Genomic DNA, 12,614 nt, shown 5'->3' with positions numbered 1-12,614 from the left:
AGCAAAATAAAATACATTCCTATTCTGTGCACACATGAGCTTGTTAGATCGGATGTTCCAGGTATCTGGAGAACAACACTAAGTGCTTCAAAACTACTGCAAAAAGTGGTGACAGTTATTTTACATCATTTCAGATTCTTGTGAGAATCTTCTTTATTTCATTTATAATTTACTCATACTTTTTTTCGTCATCAGAATTAACCTCATGAGTTACAGCAGAAATCGATAAATTAGGTACTACTGCAGACCCAGCTCAGCTTCGCGCGGGTAGCACTGAGTGTCTAGCATAGCATTTTTGTCGTATAGCGGTAATAAACTGTCTACACAGACATACTTCGTGAATCAGTCTACCTAATCTATTAGTGGAAACTGAATAAAAATCTCTACAATAGTTCCTAAGATTAGTCTTCGCATACGAACAGAGAAACGCGGCAGATGACGTTAATTCACCGCGTTTCAGCCAATTTGCTCGAAATATTTATATATTATCTACAAAATCCTTCATAGGGAATCAGTCTTTATTTTTGAATACTTTATCAAACCCCCTACAGTAGATCCTGCATTTAACTTCCAGATACAGACAGAAAAACGGAGCAGGGGACTCTAATGTGTAATATGTATAGAGTCATCCGAGTCATTCGCATTCTACTCTGATCAGTTGCTGACAGGTAACATGATAATAGAGAAATGTTTAAATGCAAGTATTTATTAATAAAAAGTATTACATTCTGAATAGCAACAACAAATGTTAGCCTCATTGCAAAGAAATCGATAGCATTATATACAATATGGTTAACTGTAAAACAAATAAGAAATAGGTATTTCTCAGACTAATTTTATTTTTAAACTGATTTATTTCACAAAATTTATTTGAAATCAGTGTTAGCAGTTATAATGTGATCATCGTTTAATTTTTGGTTGTACATGTCATTTGCACAAACGTTAATATCACTGAATGTGCGAACTCGTGAAAAAGCAAAGTATAACTATGCAGGGGAAAAGAAACAGGTTCTGGTAAATACGGTTTTGTCCTTTGAAGTGTCTGAACTACTGCTTTATTAATGGTCTTAGTGAGGGCTGCTTTTATTGCGAAATGTTTTATTGTCATTTGGATAGGTATGGTGCATCAGAAGCTATGATGTCAATGCAGGGTATGAGCACAGTTTTTTCAGAATTTAGTAGTGATGATGTACTCATCGAAGCGAGTTATCACTAATCTTCCACCATTAATTAATCCCTGATTGGTGTTACGATTTCTAACTAACATAATTATAGCGTCTGTGCTAAAAGCAATTGATGAAGTGGTAAACCAGCCGGATTAAAAAAGTTCAAAAATTCTACTGCGTACAATTGAACGTTGTTTATTTCAGTTTTTACATAATGAGTACTGAGATAAACTTCTGCCTCTCCAGGTAACAAATTGGAAATGACATGTTTCATTAATTGTAGTGCAATCATTTTTGGACATGAATCGCCGTTGAGTCTTATTTTCTACGGAATGTGAGACTTCCTCAGTTATTGTCTTTCGTTCTTCGTTTACCTTTTCGTATGCTGTCTTGCCGTTCGTGTGTTCTTCTTGTACGTTGTAGGCTGCTGTAGCGCGTTGTGCGACGGACACAACAGGGGTCGGCACGTCGGACTGTTGGCAAGATTTGCCACGATGTTTAAAAATATGTTGCAGTCCTAGCAGTGAAGGTTTCAGGTGGTGTGTACTGTCTCTGAACATCTTCTGGAAGTGCATCCTCAAATGTTGTCCACAACTCAGATTTATTGGCAGGAGAGCAGAATATGCAGATGATGGCGAAAAGCCGTACCAGTTGATGTCTGACAGCCTCCATCAAGCATTCTTTTCATTCGGTGACATTAACGACTAAACGTAATTCTTCTGCAGATTCGAGGAACGAGTTCCACAGTATTCTATCAACTGTGCGTAGATCGTCAAACGACTACAGTTTGTAAGCAGGCTGTTTATGTTTTCTTATTGGCAACGTTACGTAGCGCTCTGTATGAAAATCACTGGCTGTGCTGTGTGCAGTCTGTGGCTAGTTTGCATTTTTGTCTGCCATTTTAGTGTTGGGCAGCTGGATGTGAACAGCGTGTATCGTTGCGCAGTTGGAGGTGAGCCGCCAGCAGTGGTGGATGTGGGGAGAGAGATGGTGGAGTTTTGAAATTTGTAAGACTGGATGTCATGAACTGCTATATATATTATGACTATTAAGGTAAATACATCATTTGTTCTCTATCAAAATCTTTCATTTGCTAACTATGCCTATCATTAGTTAGTGCCTTCCGTAGTTTGAATCTTTTATTTAGCTGGCAGTAGTGGCGCTCGCTATATTGCAGTAGTTCGAGTAACCAAGATTTTTGTGAGGTAAGCGATTTGTGAAACGCATAGGTTAATGTTAGTCAGGGCCATTTTTTTAGGGATTTTTGAAAGTCAGATTGCGTTGCGCTAAAAAATATTGTGTGTCAGTTTAAGCACAGTCATGTATAATTGTTCAAAGGGGACATTTCAAGTTCTTCGACGCGCAGAAGTAGTATTCGAAGGTAATATATATCGATGTCGGCTGGATTGGCAGTGTAGACGCATTTTCTTGCAAATAATCAAAAATGGTTCAAGTGGCTCTGAGCACTATGGGACTTAACATCTGTGGTCATCAGTCCCCTAGAACTTAGAACTACTTAAACCTAACTAACCTAAGGACATCATACACATCCATGCCCGAGGCAGGATTCGAACCTGCGACCGTAGCAGTCGCGCGGTTCCGGACTGAGCGCCTAGAACCGCTAGACCACCGCGGCCGGCTGCAAATAATCCATTGTCCTCTTGACCAAAATTTCATAGTGAAGGTACTTGCGAGCGGTAATATTATCATTGCACAATTTAAAAAATGCCGTGAGTCTGGAGTCCTATGAAGGTTAGCAGCAGCTTCGTATTCCGCCTAAAAGTACAGCTTGTGTTCTTCCTGTAAGTGGACAGGCAGTCTCTCAATCGTATGAGTTCGGTGGAGAAGTTGGCATTCGTGTAGTCGCCATTTAGCCCCTGGTGGACTCTCATAACGAAAGCTCAAATAAATGTTCACCTTGTCAGCGATGAGTTATTGTTGACCTTCAGACTAAATGCGATAGTAAGGCCGCACGGTTATGCTTTATACACACGCATTTACACAAATATTTAACAAATTTGATTGAAGGACAATGCTCGAGATTGCTACGACAGCGGTATTTTCTACTGTGAAATCTCCAGTATGGTACAGTCTACCTCTTATCAGTGGTAAATAAACGAAATGTCATTGTAACGACGTCTATAAATAGTGTAGCCATGGCCATGTAAATCAGTTTCATGCTGAAAATCTTTTCATAAATTCTGGTATATCGTTGTTTTTGCATGCATGAACTGTTTGGACTGACAGTACCGCAGTTCACTCGGGCATTGGGGTGGCAGTAATTGAAACAAAGTAGTTTTTTGTACCGGCAGGATCTTCTTATGAAATGTCAATAACCGACTTTCCCCTCCGAATGCGAAAATATTTTGTTGGCGCCCATCTACAGCGGTAGAAATGATCATCATAATAAAATAAATCAGAGCTCGCCCGGAAAGATTTAAGTGTTCGTGTTTCCCGCACGTGGTTTGAGAATGGAACGGAGAGAACAACCTTAAAGGTGGTTCGATGAACTCACTGCCAGGCACTTAACTGTGAATTGCAGAGTTATCATGTAGATGGAGTTGTAGTCCATAACTCTTGCTTGAAGAAAGTAAACAACTCCAGTCGCTGTTGTGGATAACAGTAAAATTAGATTTTCAACAGATACCACCTACATTGTTTTTATAAAAATGTTTCCAAAATGAAGTTTTTAAAGAAAATAATAACTTAAAACCATTTGTGCATTTTCCGTCATTAGTGGTGAACGAAGTCTTGAAAATGGTGCCTCAATCTTTAATTTTGATTAAGTAATACTGGAGATGTGGCGTACCGACAAAAAACTCCGTCGAGAAATAATATATGTCAGTATGATTTGATGGTTTTTATCCAAACTGTTCAGTACGTATAATCTGTAAAATCGCCTGTCGTAAGAAAGGCAGACTTCTCTTGAATAAAATTAGCGTTGTTTGCTCAGATACGATCAAACATTTTGTGAAATCGTTTGTCTAAAAGTAAGAAATAAAACAGTTACAAATCTTGTTGCTAGTGGCGCTGGTAAAGCTTACTTCGACCTTTCTAAGGAGCTCCTGTAACAGACTACAGGGTGACCAGAAAGCCACTTTACGCTTGTAGTCACTTCACTGAAACTTTCGTAGCACAGTTATTTGTCTAAAATGTCACTATACCTGCACAGTAGGATACTCCTCCGTGTTCTCCTTCACATTCGCTTTAAGAGCTGAGTTCATTTTCATATGGAGTTGGTTTGTGCTCCTTTTATCGAGTCCTGCAACATACTTTCTATTCGACTTGCAGCGTGAACGCGTCACTGATGCACTAGCTTCAGCACATGGTTCTCTTGATGGACGACCATAGCGAGGACAGCCAAAACACTTCCCAAGAGGAAAGCTTTCTCCTCTCATCTGACGACTTGTTGGTTCCTTACCGAAACGTTCACAAAACCTGTTCAACATTTGTACCATGTTTTCATTGTTTTTTGCGTTCATGGACGCACTTGCCTCCCACTAAGCGTTCCTCCAAAGTGAAGTTGCTGGTGCCTATCATTGTTCTTCATTAAACACGGAGAGGCGAATAATGAACTAGTCAACGCACATGCTGTCACGTGACAGTTATGTGAGCATCACTGTGGCCGTGAGAGTCATCAGGCGGGGAGGTTAAGGTCTTAAATACCTTACCATCTCACTCCGTTAACACGCGTTCAGTAGAGGTGTAAAGGGAAATTCTAGCCACACAGTACATTGTGGTGGTATTTAGCCACTGTTTGGTTCCTGTCACGAGCCTGCGTCTTCATTCGGAGAGCTGCTTGCTGGCGGTAACCACGACGTTCGGAGAGCCCACCGATGTCAACACGAGCCGGTGTCTTCGAGTACACCGCCTGCCTACTCCACTGCACATTCTACGGCTATTGCATGCCAATGGGCTGCTCGCGCTGCGAGACTACTGCTGACGTCACGTCAGACAGCCAATTCTCATCCCACCTACCAGTAAACCCCTGATGCTTCAAAGAATCGAACTACCATGTAAAGAACAGCTTCAAACGTCTGATTACTCTACAAATGAGTTAAAGCGTTACGTATTTTACATTAAGAATGTCTTGCGTATGTACTCTTACGTGTTTCAAAAAAATGTCTTTTACATATGCCCACGGCAGGAGGAGAACTTTATGCTAACGAAATGACTCAAGAACCCTTAATTTACTCAGACCTATGCACCAAGACAAATCAAACATTAAGCTTTGTCCAGCCTGTCGATATTCCGTTGGCTTTTTTAACTATTTTTGTTTCAGCCATCACTCCTAAGGCTGGCTTTGCCATCACTCCTAAGGCTGGTTTTGCCATCACTCCTAAGGCTGGCTTTGGGCAGCTGTCTTGCGACATCTATCCCCTTCATTTCAGCATTTGTTTTCATCTGAGATATATTGCAGCATGCTAAATGACGTCAAAACCCCTACAATAGCGCAGTCTGCCTAAATTAGCGCGTAAACATCAAGCCGGAACCAGGGATTTTCCGGCTGCTTTCACCATATTTAGTACACTTTTTGTCTTTTTCAGACTGCGCCAATACATTTATTGTTGTCAAAAGCTCTCTGAATAGATTTTCAGAACTAAGTGGTTCTATTTACAAATACCTGAGTCGTAAAGCAATCTTACGGCAGTCTCTGTCAACTGCTCAAGGCACTCAATTTGCCGTGGAGGTACAAACTTCGGATGTAGAGGACACCGAACCAACCAGTGACACTATATGTATGTGAACCGGAAGTATTCAGAGGAAGGAAGGCTCTCATAACCATCTTGCTTTTTAAGAGGAAAAATCCTCCGTCCAGTACAGCCTGAGGTCACTGGAAAATGATGGGTCCTGGTGGAAGGTGGTCACTGGAAGGGGGAAAACAAACTGTAGTGTTGGACACAGTGAGGGCTTTCCGGAGGACGGCGAGCGTCTGACGGTGGCAACGAGGAAACAGCTCCCTCTGGAGAAAGAGCCTTTCATCTCCGAGCTGTTGAACTGTCCTCTCGATTCTTCATGATGTGATGATGACATAGTTCCATTTGAGAAACCACGATTACTTTAATCACTCAGTAGGTAAAAATGTGGCAACTAGGAAGCACACAGTAAAATAGATCCTATTCTACATCAACACTTATTCTGAATCTTTGGGCATCCAGAAATCTACGAGGGTTGGATCTTAAAATAGTGGTAACTATTTATTCGCAACCGATACAAAAGAGTTACATGTTTTCACCTGTCACTGACCTCCAAAGTAGTCACCAGCGTTGTGTACAACCCGTTGCCAGACATGTGCAAGGCGTAGTATACCGTTAGCAGAGCCTGTTCTGTTGATGGTGCGAATGGAGTGGTCTAAAGTTATGATGATTCTCGTGTACGTTTGTGATGGTGTTATCAAAAAATGGTTCAAATGGCTCTGAGCACCATGGGACTTAACTGCTGAGGTCATCAGTCCCCTAGAACTTAGAACTACTTAAACCTAACTAATCTAAGGACATCACACACATCCATGCCCACGGCAGGATTCGAACCTGCGACCGTAGTAGTCACGCGGTTCCAGACTGTAGCGCCTAGAACCGCTCGGCCACTCCGGCCGGCGATGGTGTTATCCTAACACATTACGTTCCTCCACGGCACACCGTCAATGCACAGTATTACTGTTCGTTTTTGGAGAATCATCCGCGACCAGCTTTGTGAAAGAAGCGGCGACACTTTCTGCGCAACCCACCCATCATTTTGCACGACAACGCGCGGGTGCATACAACGCAAGCTGTGGCTGTTCTGTTCGGTCGATGGGACTGGGAAGTACTGTACCATCCACCATACTCCCCGGACTGAAGTCCTTGTGACTTTGATTTGATTCCGAAGATGGAGGAACCACTTCGTGGCATTCGCTTCAGAACTGTTCCAGAGATTCGACAGGCAGTAGACCGCTCCATTCGCACCATCAACAGAACAGGCTCTGCTAACGGTATATTACGTCTTCTACATCGCTGGCAACGGGTTCTACACAACGCTGGTGACTACTTTGAAGGACAGTAACAGGTGCAAACATGTAACTCTTTTGTATCGGTTGTGAATAAATAGTTGTCACTATTTAAGTTCCAACCCTCGTATATTTTAATATCACCAGGATTTGGTATTATTTCACACGTTATATGTCAAGAAGCAGAAAAATTGAATAGTTCACATTTTACCATGTATTAATCACGTCGTCTTGTTTTGAACAGTAGGACGGAAGTTTCTAGCGACATCCCGATATCCCAGGATAAAATATACTCCGTCTTCTTACTGTGACGGCGGAGGTTCGAGTCCTCCCTCGGGCATGGGTGTTTGTGTTTGTCTTTAGGATAGTTTAGGTTAAGTAGTGTGTAAGCTTAGGGACTGATGACCTTAGCAGTTAAGTCCCATAAGATTTCACACACATTTGAACATTCTTGCTGTGTACTCGAGATTTCTTACAAATGTCATGAATAAATTATTTAAATGAGTCTGCAGTCATCAGTCATTGAGGATTTTTCATAATAAATCCACCCGGATCGCTTAATATCTTCAGAAACAGCCCAGGCATGCTGGAGATATACAGTAATATATTTTCATTTAATACCACATTTCGGCTACTGTTACCGCGATATCAAAACTTATATAACTGGTAACACAGAGTTGTAAATGCTGGATGGGTCAATACTCCACAGACAACGCTTTTGATGTTGTTCGAGGATGTTATCTGAATATTTTGGTATACGGGACTCATGACCTCCGATGGTTCATTACAGACTGAAAATCTAATTACGATTTATTCAGTTTGTTACCATAATTAAGTTTCTTTCCGTGAAAATTTACTCACAACAGTGAAAAAGCTTGTAATATCAATCACTAAAATATAAACACTAAAGACATGGCGACTCAACAACAGTGAAAAAGCTTGTAATATCAATCACTAAAACGTAACGCTAAAGACAGGGTGATTCAACAGCCCTCAGACGTTATACGCTCTCTTTGTCCCGGTGTGTTCAGTCTTATCTGTCAGTGTACAGCATTGTACATAACCAAATTAGAACTGAAACTTCCTGGCAGATTAAAACTGTGTACCGGACCGAGACTCGAACTAGGGACCTTTGCCTTTCGTAGGCTTTGGCAAAGCTATGTCTCCGCAATATCCTTTCTTCCAGACCTGCTAGTTCTGTAAGTTTCGCAGGAGAGCGTCTGTGAAGCTTGGAAGGTAGGAGACGAGGAACTAGTGGCATAACAAGTCTGAGGACGCGGCGTGAGTCGTACATGGGTAGCTCAGTGGAATCAGGTGGAGAAGAGACTGAGAGATTCCACATGATGGAGACATCAAACAGTAATTATAGGATGTTTCACCCTTGATGAACGAGAAGATGACCAGGACATCCCGCCGTCTGGCTGTCTGGCTGCTGTGGGCACCTCCCCCCCCCCCCCCCCCCCCTCCGAGAAAAAAAAGAGAACAAAAATTGGACAAAAAAAAGAATTACAAATAAATACATAAGAACAAAATGAACAACAAATAAAATATAATAAAGTATTGTACCCTTTCCTTTATCCTTTACGTTTTTTAATAAAATGTTCAGAGGTATATTTAATTTTTGTTCGTGGGCGGAACCTGAAGTGCTGGCGCACGACCGCCCTAGTTAGCTTTAGGGTGAAAGTGGCGGTAGCACTAGCTTTCTTTTTGTTCTTAGGTTAGATAGGTTTTTGGGGTAGTATGGGTGATAGGGGCCAACGCCTGAAGTGCAGGAGGTAATTTTCTTTCTTTAATTATATGTATATAAAAAAAATAAAGCGCAAAAAAGGTACCGTCTTTATTAAAAAAAAGAAATTGGTAGAGAAAAAAAAGTGGTGGAGCACTTGCCCGCGAAAGGCGAAGGTCCCGATTTCGAGTCTCGTTCCGGCACGCAGTTTTAATCTGCCAGGAAGTTTAATATCAGCGCACACTCCACTGCAGAGTGAAAATTTCATTCTGAAAATTAGAACCGTTTTCTTACAGGTATTTTTCAGATTGTCGATCACTACGACAAGCAGATAGTACAATAATGCCTTATCGACTGTCTTACCCCCTCCAGAACAGGAGTTCGGTGCACAAACCGAACAAATTGTAATGACATTTCCACTCTGTGACTAGCCACCCGAGACGACGGATCCATTGTATCAAAATACTCAAAAAAAACAAAAAAAATCCCTGCAGAACCCCCGAGCTCGGGATCACCCAATACAGCTCTTATTCCAACAGACACTGTGTTTTACCGGTGGTAAGATTTGAACTGATGGCAGTATCCGGAATGTCGTTATCAATGAAAACACAGAGCGTTTTAATATTGTAGCTAAAACTAAAGTGGTGAGTAGGGGCAATGAAGCAAGGAAATAATCCTAATAAACTTAATCAGGGAAACCAATATTTTTCCCAGTACGAAGTGTTTACTGCCGAGTGCACGGACATCTTGTAATAGAGTTACCGAGATCCAAACAGCAGTTATGCACTCGACGACAAGTGTTCCACACGGCCACCGTTCAAGTGAAGACAGATTTCAGAACGTCCCTTTCATCATCGGTGCCCGTACACGTTCAAAAATCCCAGGCGGATTGCGAATGCATTGACAACATTCCAAGAGTTCATTCACACTGTCAATGCGCCTGGAACACACAACGCTTTTAAAAATATCATAAAAACAATTCAACGGGTAAAAGTCTGCGAACCTGGACGACACCGGCAGTTGGCGAGACACGACCGATACACTTGTTCGTGTCACGTATTCCCGGACACCCGCATGAAAGTGCGCCTTTGCAACATCACACATGCACCACACAAGCATCCTTTTTCGACAAAGAACATCATCCACCAGTGTTGTAACACTGGCACGACCGTGCTTGTGCAAACATCGTATCGGGGAAACCACTGGTTTTCGGACGTATGTTTACTAGGATTACCTGCTTGTTTTGTTGTCCTCCACTCACTCCTTTCGTTTGTATTTATAACAGTCAAACAGCCTGTACCGTCTGTTCACTTTCTAAAGAGCCACGCCGCGGCGGCTGTCGACAGTAGCTGTTTGTACATAACTCGAAAGACTGTGTATGTCTTCGAAACGATGTGCACTTGCTTCCGGTCGCTACCAATCTTAATTCTGATATACTCACAGCAACATTGTTTCCAGCTTAATTTCACATTGTTGTGATTCGGTGTTTGCCATACAATTTATTACTTCGAAATGATTGATTCTGATGCTGTTGCTTCATCGTTCCTGCTCGCGGGAAAGAGAACAGTGATTCGCAGCCAAGTACAGGGATTTGAAATCCGTATTTGCAACTGCTAAGAAATGCACAGGCTACAACATCGCCAGATGTAAGCGGAATCAGAAAAAAATGCTACCGTTTTCGCTGTTTAAGTGAGTGTAACGGGACGTGGAAGGTAGAAATAATCATAAACGTAAGCTTCCGCGGCCACTGTCACATTCAATAAATTTTTCTGGGTTTGTGACCGCATTGTCAGTCACTTGCAACAGGGACCGAAACGTCGGTAGTTTACATATTGACAATGCGGTCACAATCCCAGGAACAGTTTATCAAATGTAACAATATCCTTTATTGTATGATTATATGATAGCGGAACAAACACTGGTAGCAGTTACTTCTGTAAAATATCTGGGAGTATGCGTGCGGAACGATTTGAAGTGGAATGATCATATAAAATTAATTGTTGGTAAGGCGGGTACCAGGTTGAGATTCATTGGGAGAGTCCTTAGAAAATATAGTCCATCAACAAAGGGGGTGGCTTACAAAACACTCGTTCGACCTATACTTGAGTATTGCTCATCAGTGTGGGATCCGCACCAGATCGGGTTGACAGAGGAGATAAAGAAGATCCACAGAAGAGCGGCGCGTTTCGTCACAGGGTTATTTGGTAAGCGTGATAGCGTTACGGAGATGTTTAGCAAACTCAACTGGCAGACTCTGCAAGAGAGGCGCTCTGAATCGCGGTGTAGTTTGCTGTGCAGGTTTCGAGAGGGTGCGTTTCTGGATGAGGTATCGAATATATTGCTTCCCCCTATTTATACCTCCCAAGGAGATCACGAATGTAAAATTAGAGAGATTCGAGCGCGCACGGAGAGTTTTCTGCAGTCGTTCTTCCCGCGAACCATACGCGACTGGAACAGCAAAGGGAGGTAATGACAGTGGCACGTAAAGTGCCCTCCGCCACACACCGTTGGGTGGCTTGCGGAATATAAATGTAGATGTAGAATATATGATTTCGTACTAGCAAATTGCTTTTAAGTACTTTTAATAACAAATTTCATCTGTGCAGTAAGTGCTACGAATTTTTTAGCAAAGAGTATCTTCAGCGAGCTTATAAAATTGAACCAAGTTCAACGGCATATTTTGTGAAAACACCATATGTTAAATACATCTGCTGTTGTTTACGATACGATACACTGTCGCCTGTTACATTAAGTGAGCTAGGCAGCTTCAGTTTTAAAAAATGGAGCTTTCGACGACTTCTTCAGTAACCGTCAAGAGGAATTGGCAGCCGAGGCTCGTAATGAACGCCCTGAATAATGTCATGTATTTAACGATGTAGTAAATCCGTTGAATGGCGTGTGGCGAGGGCCTCCCGTCGGGTAGACCGCTCGCCTGGTGCAAGTCTTTCGATTTGACGCCACTTCGGCGATTTCCGCGTCGATGGGGATGAAATGATGATTATTAGGACAACACAACACCGAGTCCCTGAGCGGACAAAATCTCCGACCCAGCCGGGAATCGAACCCTGGCCCTTAGAATTGACAGTCCGTTGCGCTGACCAGTCAGCTGCCGGGGGCGGACTAGTAAATCCGTTTCCGTATGTTAACGGTGAATAAATAAAAAGAGAGGAACACCTAGTCAAGTGAAGAGGTAAATATTTTACTATTTACAGCCAGTTTATTTGTTTTTCTGACGTGTACGTTATGAACCGTATGTGGCTCCAGAAAGTGCAACAGGTGGAAGTGAAGCGGAAGGCAGACACTTGTTGCACGCTCAATGCCGATGGGAGGGCTGTAATGAGCAACGGGAGGTTTTGCAAACTGCTGGATCCGGCGGTGCTGAGAGGGCAGGCATTTTCACGCACCTGTGGAACGGCCGAGCTGTCGAGGGCTGTGCGGAGCGAGGCGGCGTGGCGTGGCAGTGCGTGGCCCACGAGCGACTGAAGCCGCCGAGGCCCGCTGCCGCCGCCGCCAGTGGCTGCCGTGACGTCACCGCGGGGGCGGGACTCTACAATTGTCGCAGCTCAGCGCCGCGTCGGGGGCTCGTCACCGCTTCAGTCGTGCGCCGCTGTACCTACCAGGAGTCACGCCGATTCCACCAACGTTGCTGTCTATTCCTTTCCAAAAACTAAGCCATAGCGCGTCTTACAACGAGAAGGTAAAAATTATCTGCACAGCATCTACATCTACATGACTA

General features: G+C 42.9%; 1 protein-coding gene across 1 annotated transcript in view; it reads right to left on the bottom strand.

Moving 5' to 3' along the window:
* Positions 1-12,341, bottom strand: part of LOC126457135 (uncharacterized) — a 136,348-nt gene extending 124,007 nt beyond the window's left edge. Inside the window, exon 1 of the mRNA XM_050093201.1 lies at positions 12,283-12,341. The gene's annotated coding sequence lies outside the window, so the exon portion shown is untranslated. The remainder of the gene's footprint in view (positions 1-12,282) is intronic.
* Positions 12,342-12,614: the final 273 nt, after the last annotated feature.

This window comes from Schistocerca serialis, chromosome 2 (genome assembly GCF_023864345.2).
Source record: "Schistocerca serialis cubense isolate TAMUIC-IGC-003099 chromosome 2, iqSchSeri2.2, whole genome shotgun sequence".
Lineage (NCBI taxonomy): Eukaryota > Metazoa > Arthropoda > Insecta > Orthoptera > Acrididae > Schistocerca > Schistocerca serialis.
The sequence above is the reverse complement of the archived record's forward strand: the minus strand, read 5'-3'. Positions and strand labels throughout refer to the sequence as shown.